At 43.0% G+C, this 16,993-nt stretch overlaps 1 long non-coding RNA gene across 1 annotated transcript; it reads left to right on the top strand.

Moving 5' to 3' along the window:
• The first annotated feature begins 4,610 nt into the window (after positions 1-4,610).
• Positions 4,611-16,716, top strand: LOC121008909. Its single transcript, XR_005780638.1, has 3 exons — positions 4,611-4,624; positions 9,188-9,194; positions 16,588-16,716. It is a non-coding gene; the product is annotated as an uncharacterized LOC121008909 (long non-coding RNA).
• The last annotated feature ends 277 nt before the right edge of the window (positions 16,717-16,993 follow it).

Here is a 16,993-nt window from a genome sequence, read left to right on the forward strand (position 1 = left end):
AGGCAAAAGTGATAACTAAGTGGCTCGGGGACCAAAACGTTGACATTTTGGGTCCATGGCCTGGAAACTCCCCAGATCTTAATCCCATTGAGAACTTGTGGTCAATCCTCAAGAGGCAGGTGGACAAACAAAAACCCACTAATTCTGACAAACTCCGAGAAGAGATTATGAAAGAATGGGTTGCTATCAGTCAGGAATTGGCCCAGAAGTTGATTGAGAGCATGCCCAGTCGGATTGCAGAGGTCCTGAAAAAGAAGGGCCAACACTGCAAATACTGACTCTTTGCATAAATGTCATGTAATTGTCGATAAAAGCCTTTGAAACGTATGAAGTGCGTGTAATTATATTTCACTACATCACAGAAACAACTGAAACAAAGATCTAAAAGCAGTTTAGCAGCAAACTTTGTGAAAACTAATATTTGTGTCATTCTCAAAACTTTTGGCCACGACTGTACTACTTGCCTAGCTTGTCCATTCATACTCGGACCAGAGACAGATGTAAACACCGGAGCGGACTGTTCCAAAAATACATGAACATGTTTAATTATTTCTATATGGCAAACCTAATCTGCTTGCATATGTTTGTCTGTGAAAAATATTCCTAAAGATATATCTAAAAAATAAAAGTACAAATAAAAAATGACATGAAAGAGAAAAAAATAAAATAAAATACAAAATACCTATAACTATGGACAAATGTGTGCATTCATATGTGCCTACACGCATCCCCTCTTCCTGTCAAAAATATGAAATGATTGCAGTGAAAGATAAGTAAGTAATGATATAAATAAGTCATGGAAATAAAAGCCACATAACAATGAACATATGCATGTACATGCATCCATATGTGCACACATGCATCCCCTCCTAATGTCGAAGACATAGACTGCTTGCAGTCAGGAGTGTAGGCTGGGATGGGATAAAAATGCAAATAGAAACCAGTCATGGAAGAAAACCCCAGAACTATGGACAAATGCGTGCACTTGCATCCACATGTGCATACATGCATCCCCATTATGAACTGATTGCATTGAAATATACAGTACGTCAGTAATAATATAAATTTCCATTTTTAGAGTTGTCCAGGATTACAAAAAACATGGCTTCTTTCTTCCAAAAACAGCGCCACTCCCGTCCACAGGTCGTGTCTGGTATTGGAACTCAGCTCCTTTGAAGGGAATGGGACTAAGCTACAATACAGTAAAGTACCACCCACAATCTACGGACCAGGATGGCGCTATTTTCTCTAATCCCGGACAGCTCACTTCATGCCTAGAACTTTGTCTTTTTAGCAGGAAAAATCCTAATGCTGCTCCTGCCGGCTGGAAAGGGTTAAGCACTTTATTACGCTGATGGATGAATGCGTGTTCTATATATTGGTAATCTGACCCGAGAGCGAAGCGAACACATCGTTTATGTATCTTATGCTTGGCGTATTTTCCGGATAATGACCTTTCTAGGCCAGCCGACGCGTCACAGACTGCAGCGCGTCTCGACTCAATAGCAATTCATCGCCGGTTATTACGGGAGAGCTAGACGGGGTGAGAGATGGATCAGAAACCGGTGGACAGAATCCATCCAGTATTCTTAGTACATATGTATTAGGGGTAATAAGTCACAGAGGCTTCAGGGCATCATGGTTGGTTCGAGCGCAACGTACAGTACTCTATTACAGTGGGAGCTACAATGGATGTCAGCGCTGGAAAGCAATGTTTCGTCTTGGACCATATAATTCAGATATATTCTGCACCATCCACTAAAGATGGACACTACACCATAAAATTAGCTCATACATCCACTTGGAGAGAAAAAAAAACCCATTGGATGGCTAAATGTTTCCACCAGATCACCCGGAATGGAAACTAAACCACTAGACCACCAGGGATCATGACTGGCTCACCTGAGATGAAGTGTAAGAGACAGAGGTGAGCCAGAATACAAAGATCACCATCCACGATCAAAAAATTCTTAATCTGCTACCTGTTTTCCATCATCGCTCCAGTTAGTAGATTGCCTAAGTGTTCACCAGAGCCCGCTGCAAAAGGCAGGACGGATTTGGCTGCTAGCGACCCAGGTCATGTCCACAGAGTCAGATGGCAGAAAACAGGTGCAAGCTCACAGGTAGACGGTCTAACCGATGCAAGGAGAAGCAGGAGAGAAGTACAAGCCGTAGTCTAAGCCAGGAAAGTCAGTGGACAAGGAGTAAATCCAAAGACAAGCCAAAGCCAATTCACCGGGAGATACAATTGAAACCGAATCAGTAGACAAGGGGTTAATCCAAAGACAAGCCAAAGCCAGTTCACCGGGAGATACAGTTGAAACCAAATCAGTAGACAAGGGGTTAATCCAAAGACAAGCCAAAGCCAGTTGACCGGGAGATACAGTTGAAACCAAATCAGTAGACAAGGGGTTAAGCCAAAGACAAGCCAAAGCCAGTTCACCGGGAGATACAGTTGAAACCAAATCAGTAGACAAGGGGTTAATCCAAAGACAAGCAAAAGCCAGTTCACCGGGAGATACAGTTGAAACCAAATCAGTAGACAAGGGGTTAATCCAAAGACAAGCCAAAGCCAGTTCACCGGGAGATACAGTTGAAATCAAATCAGTAGACAAGGGGTTAATCCAAAGACAAGCCAAAGCCAGTTCACCGGGAGATACAGTTGATACCAAATCAGTAGACAAGGGGTTAATCCAAAGACAAGCCAAAGCCAGTTCACCGGGAGATACAGTTGAAACCAAATCAGTAGACAAGGGGTTATTCCAAAGACAAGCAAAAGCCAGTTCACCGGGAGATACAGTTGAAACCAAATCAGTAGACAAGGGGTTAATCCAGAATAAATTAATCAGGAGATCGAACCAGGAATTGACACTAAGACAATGCACAACACTAGGAATCACAGGCACTGACATGCAGCAAGTGCTAGTCTCATATTTACCACTTATTGGACGCCGAGCCAGGAAACTGATTGACTCAGTCTCCAGGCTCACTCCAGGGTTTGGCCAGTTGACATGGGAGCTCTCCTAGAACAGCCTTGTGCTGGATGGTGGCTGGGTAGGTTCTTGACAGAAAGTGGACAGATGTGAAGTTATACACTTGGGCCAAGGAAACAAAATGTACAAACAAAATGGTCAGATTTGGACTTTGGGAGGAATTTTTGCCTTCTTCTGGATCAACACAGTAGGATTATAGGTTGGACCTAATGGACCTTTTAAACCTGATCAACTTTGTAATTAGGTAACTACTGTATGTAAAGTCAATGAATCCAAGATTTCAGATCAATGGGCCATCAGTGATAACGCCTGCAGAACAAGGATCTGCGGAAAACGCTACTGGGTCACCAAGAAGGTCCACAGGCTGAAAAATTGGTAAAATCAATGTTGAGTCTACAAAAGAAAAGTGAGGATCCGGTTATGTGCAGTGGACACAGGTTATTGTCTATATTAGCTACATTTATAGCTAGATATCCAAATAATAGCGCCATATAGTGCTTGAAGAGCACCACTATAAAGTGCTTCATTATTGGCCCAGACGGTGCTACTCTTTAGGAACTTTAGAGATGCCTACACAAGACCTTATAGGGCCCTATAGCAAAACTTATTATGGGCCCCCGCTCCACCCAGTTTCCCAGTATGTGTGTGACAAACACTCCAATCAACGTAGAGTGCAAAGGATTTCTCACTTTTTTTTCTATTAAGTAGAAGAAATTCAAATTTAAAAAAATTGTAACAAAAAACTTCTCCTTCCACCTCGCCTACTTTATCTGACTTCTATGTTGAAAAAAAAAAAGAAACAGGTGCTTGATAAATATGGCGCTTAGTCTGACCACCAAATTTCTCAATGGATTTGCACCAGAAAATTGGCAGAAATACACCGATAAATTTCCTGCTACTCTTCCATTACAAAGCTAGCTGCCTGGGGCCACCACTAGGGGGAGCTCAATGCATAGGAATTACCATTTAATAGAATACGGGCCCCGTAGAAGTTGCACGGTCTGCCACTGTGCTTCTAGGTAACTACTCTTTAAGTCGATGTTGGGCTCATTAACACTTTTAGCCCCGGAGTTTTTTTATTTCCGTTTTTCACATTTTTGTTTTTCACTCCCTGCCTTTCCGGGTCATAACTTTTTTATTTTTCTGTTCACATAGCCATATGAAGGCTTACTTTTTTGTAGGACAATTTGCACTTTCTAATTACATCTTTTAATATTGCATCCAATGTAGTGGGGAGCTGAAAAAAAAAATACAAATGTGGTGATATCGGAGAAAAAATGCAATTCCACAACAGGTTTAAGGCCCCATTCACACCTCCGCAATTTAGTTCCGCATTTTTCGGAAACGGAATTGCAGACCCATTCATTTCTATGGGGCCGCATGATGTGCGGCCCAGCTCCGGAAGTGCGGACCCGCACTTCTGGGTCCGCATTTCTGTTCCCGGTCTGCAAAATGCGGAACGCACATTGCCGTGTCCGTGTTTTGCGGATCCGCAGATCCACAAAACACGTTACGGACGTGTGAATGGGGCCTAAGGGTTTGATTTTTACAGAGTTCCTTATACGGTAAAACTGCCCTGTTTTTTTTATTTCTCCAGGTCAGTTTTTATTGTGTTTTAATAAATGAAAACCGTTAAAAATTTTTGCCCATATTCTGACCCCTATAACTTTTTGCAGTTATGTGTATGGAGCTGTGTGAGGGCTTATTTTTTGCAGGGAAATCTGTACTTTTTATTGGTACCATTTTGGGGAGGGGATGACTTTTTGATGGCTTTGTATTAAAAAAAATTTGTGGGAGATGAAGTGACCAAAAAACTTTGAATTGGCCATTTCTGACTTTTTATTTTGCTGTTTGCCGTATGGGATACATATTTTAATATTTTAATAGCACAGGCCGCGATGCCCATGATGTGTATTTTTTATTGTTTATGTATTTTTATTTTGGGGAATGGGAGGTGATTTGAATTTTTATATTTCCCCCATAGGGAACATCATCAGATTGCTTCTCTCATAGACTCCAATGCATTATGAGAAATACCCTGTATTCCCGGTAAGGGGTTAAATAACCGTGGGACAGTTGTTTTGGGGGTTCTTGCTCCTCGTCAGTACATGGCAGGGTATTGGTTGGCTGGGTGAGATGTTTTTGGTGCACCTATTCAGAGGTATTGGTGAGACGGTTTTCTTTCTTCTGAAGGAAAGCTAATTTGCACACCTTCCCCTAGGGAGCATTGCATTGACTTTCTACATCAGCTGGATCTCCACAAGAAGAACCAGTTTCCTTTAAGAAGAACCTTAGAGAGAGAGAGAGAGTTATTCGGTATGTCATGGGGATGGGAAGGTGGCTTGTCCTTAAAGGGGTGACTTCTGTAGAACAAGCTGAGGTTTTCTCCAGCCATACATTTTTCCTTCATTGGTCTCTGCTAATCATGTCGTATTATGTTGCCTGGCCAGGACCCCCAGACTGGAAGTCACCACTTGGAAGATCTCCACTTTGGCTGATAAAGGTGGGTCCTGAGATAGGGACCCATTTAAGACCACCAGATGGACACTTGTCTTCTGGAGACATCCTCTTTAATGGAGAAAGCCTTGGAGCACTTAAATGCTAGAGTCATGCTATATTCTGGCTCCAGAGGCCACAACCATCCCAATCATGATGGGTAAGCCTCCACCGAGCCGTCGGTACACACACTGAAAAGCCATTATTTTTTAGGTGTGAGCCTTTTTGGTGTCTGAGCCGGCAGCAGTCTGTGCAGAATGTAAATGTCTCTGTCTTGCTGGGCAGCGTGGTGCGCGTCTCGCCTCCCGCCTTGTCTTATTTCCCCTCGGATGGTAATTATCAAGCCGTAATTGGTTTGCCAAACAAAGTAGGACAATATAACGATAAGTGGAGGCGAAGGATGAGAAGTGCGGCCGTCACACTGCGAGGACTGACACTTGCAGGATTTTTCATTAACAGACATCTTCTTCGTCTTGATGGCGGGAGGAGATTTTGTGCTCGGAATTGCAGTGCTGTCTTCCTGCGCCCCGAGGCGGAACATCTACCACCGGCTGCAGACTGTGAATGGGTTAATAACGCATCTGTCACCCTGAGAAGAGTAATAAAGGGGGGACCCACCAAATTTATCTTTATCTATTGTGTATATGTCTAATATCTATCTCATATCTATCTATCTATCTATTAGTGATGAGCGGCACAGGCAACATTAGTTTTCGCAATATTTCGTGAATTTTTCGTATAATATTCACAATAAATTAGCAAATTCTAGAATTTGTGATCTCCAGTCATTATTTTTGCGATTGCGCAAATCATCACTATTGTTGCACTTTTTTTTTATCAGGTCTGAGTAGATATTACTGATTGGTGCACTAAGTATTGTTGTGACATCACAGCACTATGTCTGTAGCTGTATGTATGGACAGCAGAACCTATCACACGGCCTAACACCCTGCACTGGAACCTATCAGCTACACTATATCAGGATATAACCTACACTGACTATCTGTATTATATATATGAGCTAACTAACTATCTAATGTAACGAGTGGAAAGCACAGGGCACAGCAACGACACTGCTGTCTCTCTCAGAACTGCAAAAAACTGCATACAATGGCTGCTGGGGAGGTTCTTATATAGTAATGGGTAGGCAACTTTCCTATCGGTTGCTAGGGATGTTGCTAAGCTCTGACAAAGCCTTCTCATTGGCCCACAAGCAAGAAGGGAGGTTACTGATGAAAAAAAAATCTTGAATATTTGTGATTCCGAATATATAGCCCTATATTCTATATTTTCGCGAATTCTCGAAGTGCCGATATTCGCAATAAAAATTTGCGATTAGAATATTTGCGATCAACACTACTATCTATCTCATATCTATCTATCTATCTATCTATCTATCTCATATATATCTATCTCTCTATCTATCTATCTCTCTATCTATCTATGTCATATCTATTTATCTGTCTATATGTATCTATCTATCTACAAATGTGTTCACCTTTACCTTTTCTCAACTTTGGTTAAAGTCTTTGATTGCTAAAGAAAGAAATTCAGTACAATATGTTCACTGTGACAGTTGTGTCCGTGTACGCTGGCTGCTTGCCCTCACGCGCACTGGCTGCAGGCCGGTTGCTTGGCGCTGCGTGCTGGTCTTCTGTGAACTGCTGCCTGTGAATGTTTGCTCTCCCCGTCTCTGCTTTTACATGCAGTTCTTGTCAATGTTGTTGTGCAGGCTGGCTGCAGGTTCCCTCGAGTACTGGCTGCAGGCTGACACCTGTGTATGCTGGTTGTGTGAGACTGCATGCTGGCTGCGGTTAGTGTGTGAGCTGTGACCTGTGTTTGTGTATTCCCGTGTCTGCATCTCTGTGGCTCATGTCTCTGGTGCCATGCAGGCTGGCTGCCTGCGCCTTGTGTACTGGCTGTGGGCTTCCCCATGCATGCTGGTTCTGCGATGTGTGCTGGCTGCAGCCTTGTGTGTAAACATGGCCTTAGTATGTATGCATGTCTGTTGTGTCATGGGTTGTTTGTGCTCTGGCGTACTGGCTGCGGTTGTCTCTGTGTATGCTGGTTGCCAGAGGCAACGTCCTATACTGCAGTCTGTGTGTTAGTGGTTCTGTACTCCTGTTCTGATGGGGTTAACTTCCCCTGTTCTGGTCCTGGGTGTGGCTTATTAGGTGCCCTCATTAAGCAGCTATTTCTACCTGTAAGCTGTGTGGCTTGTGGTCAGTCTTTCCTGTGTCTTGCTGGGTGTAGCCCCTTGCTGCTGACCCAGGGGGTTTTACCATCTGCCTTCTGTGTGGTTTTGCCTGGTTTTGCATTGGTGTTTGTTGTTGTTACCTGTTCTATGATGTTGTTATTGCCTTTTCTGTTCTTCTGCACCTGTTCTGTGATGATGTTGGATGTTATGTCCTTGTCTGTTCTCCTGTACCTGTTCTGTGATGGTGTTGGATGTTATGTCCTTGTCTGTTCTCCTGTACCTGTTCTGTGATGGTGTTAGATTTTATGTCCTTGTCTGTTCTCCTGCACCTGTTCTGTGATGGTGTTGGATGTTATGTCCTTGTCTGTTCTCCTGTACCTGTTCTGTGATGATGTTGGATGTTATGTCCTTGTCTGTTCTTCTGCACCTGTTCTGTGATGGTGTTGGATGTTATGTCCTTGTATGTTCTCCTGTACCTGTTCTGTGATGGTGTTGGATGTTATGTCCTTGTCTGTTCTCCTGCACCTGTTGTGTTATGGTGTTGGATGTTATGTCCTTGTCTGATCTTCTGTACCTGTCCTGTATGATGTTTATTTTATCCTTGTCTGTTCCTTGTTTTGCCTAGCAGTGCGCAACGGCATCTGATAGCCTGGCAGTGCTCAACTGCTTCTGATGTATTCTGTCCCATGTCCTGTCTACAGTGCCTTCTGCTTCTGATCTTTGTCTGTTCATGTCTGCCTGTTGTGCCTTTCTGCATCTGTTCCTTTCCCGTGTACTTCCTGCCTTCGTGAGAGGGTCCCTGGCTTCCCCGGAGGGGGAATCTCTAGTCTGTGTGAATCTCTAGTCTGTGTGAATCTCTAGTCTGTGTGCAGCTCTGCCTGAGACCGTCATGCTTCCATTCCACTTGGGGTCTAGGCATCTGCTTCTGTGCTGGTTCCCGTTCGTCTTGTTGTCTGTTCCATGTGCTGTGTTGTATGGGTTCTAGTTCTGTTGCTGTCTGCTCCGCTGGTGCTTGCACCTGCATGGTTCTCTGCAGGTAGGTGCCAAGTGTACCGGGACCTTCCTGGAGGTGCCCAGTTTATACCCACCACCAGGGGCTCTGTGAACAACTGGGCTCACTGGCTCTCCACTCTCTGGGTTTTGCCTCTGGTCTGCCGGTGCACTTGGTTCTGTGATAGTGCTACCACTATTGCCCACCTGCCTACTGTCATCTGCTTTTATTACACTTGTAATAAAGTTCTCTGTGGGTCCTTGGTCTGTTTTGCCCGTGTCCTGTTTGCATGACGTCCCGGAGGTCTGCCTTGGGCCTCCGGCACGTGACACAATGTCATCACATGCTACCAAAAACCTTAACAGGTTGCAAATCACATCAGAACCACTGGGTGGCCACACATAGGCACATATAGGATAAACATCTCCTGACAGATTATCATGAAATCAGCTTTTTTTTATTTCAGAGTTGGCCATCTCACACCACACATCTTGGGACGGTTCAGCCAAGATAAAAGGTAAAGAGGGACACCTATGATTTGTTGAAAGTAGGAAAAATGGGCAAGCATAAAGATGTGAGCGATTCTGACAAAGGTCAACTTGTAATGGATAGATGACTGGTTCTGAATATCTTCAAAATGGCTTGTCTTGCGGGATGTTTCTGACATGTAGTGGGTAGTACCTACCAAAAGTGGTCCATGGTGGTGGGCACCCAAGGCTCATTCATGACAAAAGGCTAGCCCGTCTGGTCCGATCCCACACGAAAGCTAACGAAGAGCAAATTTAAAATAAAAAAAGTCACTGCTGGACAACTCCAGAGGATCTTTGGAGTCCATGACTTGGTGGGGCAGAACTATTTTGGTGGTATCTACACAATCTACTATGTAGCAGTTTTATTGTGCAGCCCTGGATTCTATGCAGATGTATTGTGATGTGTTTGTGTTCTGCCAGGTTATGAACCGCTAAAGGGTTAACCATAAAAAACCAACCATTACAGTCACGCTGAATGTCTCCAGGAAACGTAAATTACAGCCCAAGATATTAATTCATCCCCTGAGTTCTGCTGATCTCGTTTTGCCGCCTTTGCAAAAAGGAGACATGGCAGCTTAGTCAACATTATTAATGGCAAGCTTCCTAGGACCTGCAGGGGGTGCACGCCACTTCTATGAAGGTTATGGAGAATGACAAAATTGCTAATTACCCAGAAGCCTCTGTGGCTGGACAAAAGACATGTAAGCCATCCAAGCAGATTATATTCAAGCCGCGGAATCAGAGTCTTTCTGTATTCACTGTATCATGCGAGGAACCTGAATTGGATTATTAGTGGTTTCATGTTGGAAACAAGAACCAAGGAGGTTTGCAACAAAGACTTATTGTGGAAGGAGGATCAGTCGCTGCCCATGGAGGGGCGCACAATGGCCCCATTTTCAGCCCTTCCAATTACAGTGATCATCCACTTGCAAACAAAGGATGACTATATGCAGGAAAGAATGCGCATATTTTCCATACTGGACATGACATACCCAGAGTCTTCTTCAAAGGCTGCTAGAGATACCACCATGGAGTCATTCCAATTTCCACCCATGCACAAAATGTTGTATTCTTAATATAAATAGATCCATCATTCTGTGAAGATTCATTTCTTCATATATCTTTATAGTGGTCAGAGCTCACAAGTGCTTGGGCACCAAGGACTAATGCAATGGGTCACTGTGGACCCTGAATCCAAGAAGGTTTGTACAATGAAGCTGGATCTAGAAATGGCCATGGTGACGGGAGTTGAGAATTTATGAGAGGAAAAGTTTCCAACTAGGTTAGCATCTCCTACTAAGCCCCAAGCGATGGAGTTTCTTGGCTTTATTGGACAATCCAGGAGAAAGTGAGACATTTCTGCAGTACAAGCACAAATTTTAGCGATGCCTACATTAGCACTCATATATGGAGAGCTTGAGCCTTTCTACTTGCATAGGATCTTCTTGAGCGACAGGTGCAGGAGACTCAAGAGGTCTTTGGAAGGTTTGGGCTAGCTGAAGCACACAATGGGTATAGTCAGTTTCACGTTGTCTTTCCTGGGACCCAATGTCAGTGTGGTTGGCTGAAGATATTAGATCATCCAGGATGGCAGGTAATTTTGGTCTACCTAGCTCATCTGTATTGCCATCAGACAGTCCTTCCTAGAAGATAGCTACCAGCTCCTCATTGTTCCCAAAAGATAATAAGACGATGTATAAGAGACATTATTGTGGGAAAAAACACATTTCTCAGCTTTTATTTACATTTGAGCAAAAAGTGTCCAGTCCAAAATTATTCATACCCTTCTCAATAATCAATAGAAAAGCCTTTATTGGCTATTACAGCAATCAACGCTTCCTATAATTGCAGACCAGCTTTTTGCATGTCTCCACAGGTATTTTTGCCCATTCATCTTTAGCAATGAGCTCCAAATCTTTCAGGTTGGAGAGTCTTCTTGCCATCACCCTGATCTTTAGCTCCCTCCACAGATTCTTAATTGGATTCAAGTCTGGACTCTGGCTGGGCCTCTCCAAAACGTTAATGTTGTTGTCTACTAACCATTTCTTCACCACTTTTGCTGTGTGTTTTAGGTCATTGTCATGCGGAAATGTCCACTGGTGCCCAAGGCCAAGTTTCTCTGCAGACTGCCTGATGTTGTCGTTGAGAATCCTCATGTATTGCTCTTTTTTCATGATGCCGTTTACTGTGATCAGGTTCCCTGGTCCATTGGCTGAAAAACACCCCCAAAGCATTAGGTTCCCACCACCATGTTTGACAGTGGGGATGGTGTTCTTTGGGTTGAAGGCTTCTCCTTTTTTACGCCAAATGAAGGAAACATCATTGTGAACAAACAATTAAATTTTTGTTTCATCTGACCATAACACAGAAGACCAGACGTCTTCTTCTTTGTCCAGATTTGTCCAGCGAGCTTTTGTGTGCCTTATCTGGAGAAGTGGCGTCCTCCTTGGTCTGCATTGTGCTGTGTCCGTTGGATTGTCTGCCTTGAGACATTGCCACCAGCAGAGCCCAGATTCACCAGGATGGCCTCGGTGGTGATCCTTGGATTCTTTTTCACCTCTCTAACTATCCTCCTGGCCGGCACAGGTGTCACTTTTGGCTTCCGACCACGTCCTCTGAGATTTTCCACAGTGTGGAACATCTTGTATTTTTTGCTCAAATGTAAATAAAAGCTGAGAAATGTTTTTTTTTCCACAATAATGTCTCTTGTACATCATCTTATCTTTTGGGAGACACCTATGTCACTTCCCGTCAAAAAATTACCTGCTGGTTGAATAAAAGTAACTTTAAGTCAAAATTTGCCTGGGGTATGAATAATTATGGGCAGCACTGTAACTATATTATTAACCCATAACCCTCTAGAGATACTGTGATTATCCCCTAGATGAACAGAGATATCATTTCTTCAGCCACCAGAGTGTTTCTGACTATTTAACCTCCAGACCACTAGGGCTTTCATTTCTTTAGCCACTAGAGTGCTTCGAACTAACCTCTAGACCAACTGACATATCATTAGCCTTCAGATTATGAAGTTATGATAAACCACTACACCAGCAGAAAAGATGTCATGAACCTCTAGAGTCTAGACCAGTGATGGCTAACCTTGGCACTCCAGCTGTGGTAAAACTACAACTCCCAAGATGCCCCCCTTGCTTGGCTGCTCTCAGAACTCTATAGAAATAAATGAAGCATGCTGTGAGTCGTAGTTTCACCACAGCTGGAGTGCCAAGGTTAGCCATCACTGGTCTAGACCATCAGGTAAATTATTACCCTCTAGACCACCAGTGATATTAGGATGAACTTGTACTTAACCTTTGATTATTTTGATTAACCTCCAGAACACCAATGATGTCATTATTCCCTAGACCACCAGGGATATTATGATTTACACTGCTTCTAGACCAGAAAAGATTTTATTTAGATTAATCGATGCTGGGATTATCCAACAGACCACCAGGGGTACAATTTCTTGAGCCACCACAGAAATTTTGATTAACTTCTGGGCAACCATGCATTTTCTTAACTCCTAGTCAACAGTAGATATTATGACTAACCCCCAGGCCAACATAATCATTTTCTTTTTTAACCCTTAGAATACCAGGCAGTACCTTTTCTATAAGTCCTTCTCTTCTTGTAAATACAATGTTGCTAGTATTTTATTTTGCTACTTTCAATGTCCAATGGCTTTTTAATAGTAATTTCCATATATCTTGAAGCCAGTAATTCTATTCTGTACAGTCCCTCAGCATTTGCTACATTGTATCGCTTCCGTCTGCATGCTACATATCAAGATACAATGTCGTGGAAGAACATTTGAAATCCAGTTATCTGCTGCAAGCCTGATCATAATTATAATGGTTAGCAGTGACGAGTCGATAGAACTGTCATATTATTACATATATAATCCTCGTGATTGTAATGACTGGGCTGGGAGAGAATGAAGTTATGTCAGACAGAAATATAGTAAATTATTAGAATAAGGGAATAAACATATAAACTATGAGCGATTATGTATATTAAGCCTGATTATTTAGGTATTGGGAAGTGCAGGACTAATAAACTGGAGCTCTGTGATAACATAATGCATGTGCACAGTGAGACCATAGTCAGAGCAGCTCTCCTGGTACAGAGCTCCAAATCCACTGCATAGGTTTAGGGATACATACTGCACATGATATAACTCAGGGTCAGTACAGGATAAGTAATGTAATGTATGTACACAGTGACTCCACCAGCAGAATAGTGAGTGCAGCTCTGGAGTATAATACAGGATGTAACTCAGGATCAGTACAGGATAAGTAATGTAATGTATGTACACAGTGACTGCACCAGCAGAATAGTGAGTGCAGCTCTGGAGTATAATACAGGATGTAACTCAGGATCAGTACAGGATAAGTAATGTAATGTATGTACACAGTGACTCCACCAGCAGAATAGTGAGTGCAGCTCTGGAGTATAATACAGGATGTAACTCAGGATCAGTACAGGATAAGTAATGTATGTACACAGTGACTGCACCAGCAGAATAGTGAGTGCAGCTCTGGAGTATAATACAGGATGTAACTCAGGATCAGTACAGGATAAGTAATGTATGTACACAGTGACTGCACCAGCAGAATAGTGAGTGCAGCTCTGGTGTATAATACAGGATGTAACTCGGGATCAGTACATGATAAGTAATGTAATGTATGTACACAGTGACTGCACCAGCAGAATAGTGAGTGCAGCTCTGGGGTATAATACAGGATGTAACTCAGGATCAGTACAGGATAAGTAATGTAATGTATGTACACAGTGACTGCACCAGCAGAATAGTGAGTGCAGCTCTGGAGTATAATATAGGATGTAACTCAGGATCAGTACAGGATAAGTAATGTAATGTATGTACACAGTGACTGCACCAGCAGAATAGTGAGTGCAGCTCTGGAGTATAATACAGGATGTAACTCAGGATCAGTACAGGATAAGTAATGTATGTACACAGGAATTCCACCAGCAGAATAGTGAGTGCAGCTCTGGAGTATAATACAGGATGTAACTCGGGATCAGTACATGATAAGTAATGTAATGTACAAACCGGATTCCCAAAAAGTTGGGACACTATACAAATAGTGAATAAAAACTGAATGCAATGATGTGGAGGTGCCAACTTCTAATATTTTATTCAGAATAGAACATAAATCACGGAACAAAAGTTTAAACTGAGAAAATGTACCATTTTAAGGGAAAAATATGTTGAATCAGAATTTCATGGTGTCAACAAATCCCAAAAAAGTTGGGACAAGGCCATTTTCACCACTGTGTGGCATCTCCCCTTCTTCTTACAACACTCAACAGACGTCTGGGGACTGAGGAGACCAGTTTCTCAAGTTTAGAAATAGGAATGCTCTCCCATTCTTGTCTAATACAGGCCTCTAACTGTTCAATCGTCTTGGACCTTCTTTGTTGCACCTTCCTCTTTATGATGCGCCAAATGTTCTCGATAGGTGAAAGATCTGGACTGCAGACTGGCCATTTCAGTACCCGGATCCTTCTCCTACGCAGCCATGATGTTGTGATTGATGCAGAATGTGGTCTGGCATTATCTTGTTGAAAAATGCAGGGTCTTCCCTGAAAGAGATGACGTCTGGATGGGAGCATATGTTGTTCTAGAACCTGAATATATTTTTCTGCATTGATGGTGCCTTTCCAGACATGCAAGCTGCCCATGCCACACGCACTCATGCAACCCCATACCATCAGAGATGCAGGCTTCTGAACTGAGCGTTGATAACAACTTGGGTTGTCCTTGTCCTCTTTGGTCCGGATGACATGGCGTCCCAGATTTCCAAAAAGAACTTCGAATCGTGACTCGTCTGACCACAGAACAGTCTTCCATTTTGCCACACTCCATTTTAAATGACCCCTGGCCCAGTGAAAACGCCTGAGCTTGTGGATCTTGCTTAGAAATGGCTTCTTCTTTGCACTGTAGAGTTTCAGCTGGCAACGGCGGATGGCACGGTGGATTGTGTTCACTGACAATGGTTTCTGGAAGTATTCCTGAGCCCATTCTGTGATTTCCTTTACAGTAGCATTCCTGTTTGTGGTGCAGTGTCGTTTAAGGGCCCGGAGATCACGGGCATCCAGTATGGTTTTACGGCCTTGACCCTTACGCACAGAGATTGTTCCAGATTCTCTGAATCTTCGGATGATGTTATGCACAGTTGATGATAATAGATGCAAAGTCTTTGCAATTTTTCGCTGGGTAACACCTTTCTGATATTGCTCCACTATCTTTCTGCGCAACATTGTGGGAATTGGTGATCCTCTACCCATCTTGGCTTCTGAGAGACACTGCCACTCTGAGAAGCTCTTTTTATACCCAATCATGTTGCCAATTGACCTAATTAGTGTTAATTGGTCTTCCAGCTCTTCGTTATGCTCAAATTAACTTTTTCCAGCCTCTTATTGCTACTTGTCCCAACTTTTTTGGGATTTGTTGACACCGTGAAATTTTGAATCAACGTATTTTTCCTTTAAAATGATACATTTACTCGGATTAAACGTTTCATCTGTCATCTACGTTCTATTACAAATAAAATATTGACATTTGCCACCTCCACATCATTGCATTCAGTTTTTTTTCACAATTTGTTTAGTGTCCCAACTTTTTTGGAATCCGGTTTGTATGTACACAGTGACTGCACCAGCAGAATAGTGAGTGCAGCTCTGGAGTATAATACAGGATGTAACTCGGGATCAGTACAGGATAAGTAATGTATGTACTCAGTGACTGCACCAGCAGAATAGTGAGTGCAGCTCTGGACTATAATACAGGATGTAACTTAATGATTTTCCTATTTCATGACGTAAAGTCATAGTTTTATTAAAGACACGGAGGCGAGTATTGCTATCTCCTTCTTTACTTCCACCAATAGCAGCAAAGGAGAAATTAACATAAACATAACAATAAAGGACCCTCCCCTAACAGATCCTATAATCAGCAGTGTCCTCTTGCACATCTTCCTCTTTCTTTGAATCCACGACACCAACCGCCAAACCATAACCGAAACCGTAACCGAAACTGGAACTGGATCCGACACCGACCATTCTGGTCCGTCCAACTGAAGAACTCAAGCCAAAATAGCTAACATCTCAGGAAACCTGGAACAACACGGAATTCCATACACCAAGGGGTTTTTAACCTGAAACAGAATAAATAATATAGCCAGTGTAAACAATTGGGTAAAAATGAGCAATCTCGACCCTATAACGGTCGTACATCAAAAGGTCGCTGAAAACAGAACCATAAAGAAATAAACCTTTACGGTAAAAAATATCATAAATAACAATAAAAGACAGTGTAATAGTCAAAATATCACCATAACATCATAAAAACAGGGCGGGCAGGAGAAACCCAGGGCGGGCAATACTCGCCTCCGTGTCTTTAATAAAACTATGACTTTACGTCATGAAATAGGAAAATCATTAAGTTTTACAGCAAGACACGGAGGCTTCGTATTGCAAGTTTAAAGCTGCTCAATAATAGATGAAAACACATGAGGGGGCGGACGGAAATAAAACTCTGTGAACGTCGTGGCCCTAGACCAGTCAGCCAGACGCAGAATGTCCTCCAAACGAGCCCCCGAAACAGCCAGAGCCGTGGCAGCCCCGCCCCTGGCCGAGTGAGCGGTAAAGACCGTCGTATCAATCCCAGAAAGGGACATGACCCACTTCATCCAGCGCGCCAAAGTGGGACTGGTCACCGGGCCAAAGGGATGGCGAATAGAGAGGAAAAGTTGCGGGT

Source organism: Bufo bufo, chromosome 7, assembly GCF_905171765.1.
Source record: "Bufo bufo chromosome 7, aBufBuf1.1, whole genome shotgun sequence".
Lineage (NCBI taxonomy): Eukaryota > Metazoa > Chordata > Amphibia > Anura > Bufonidae > Bufo > Bufo bufo.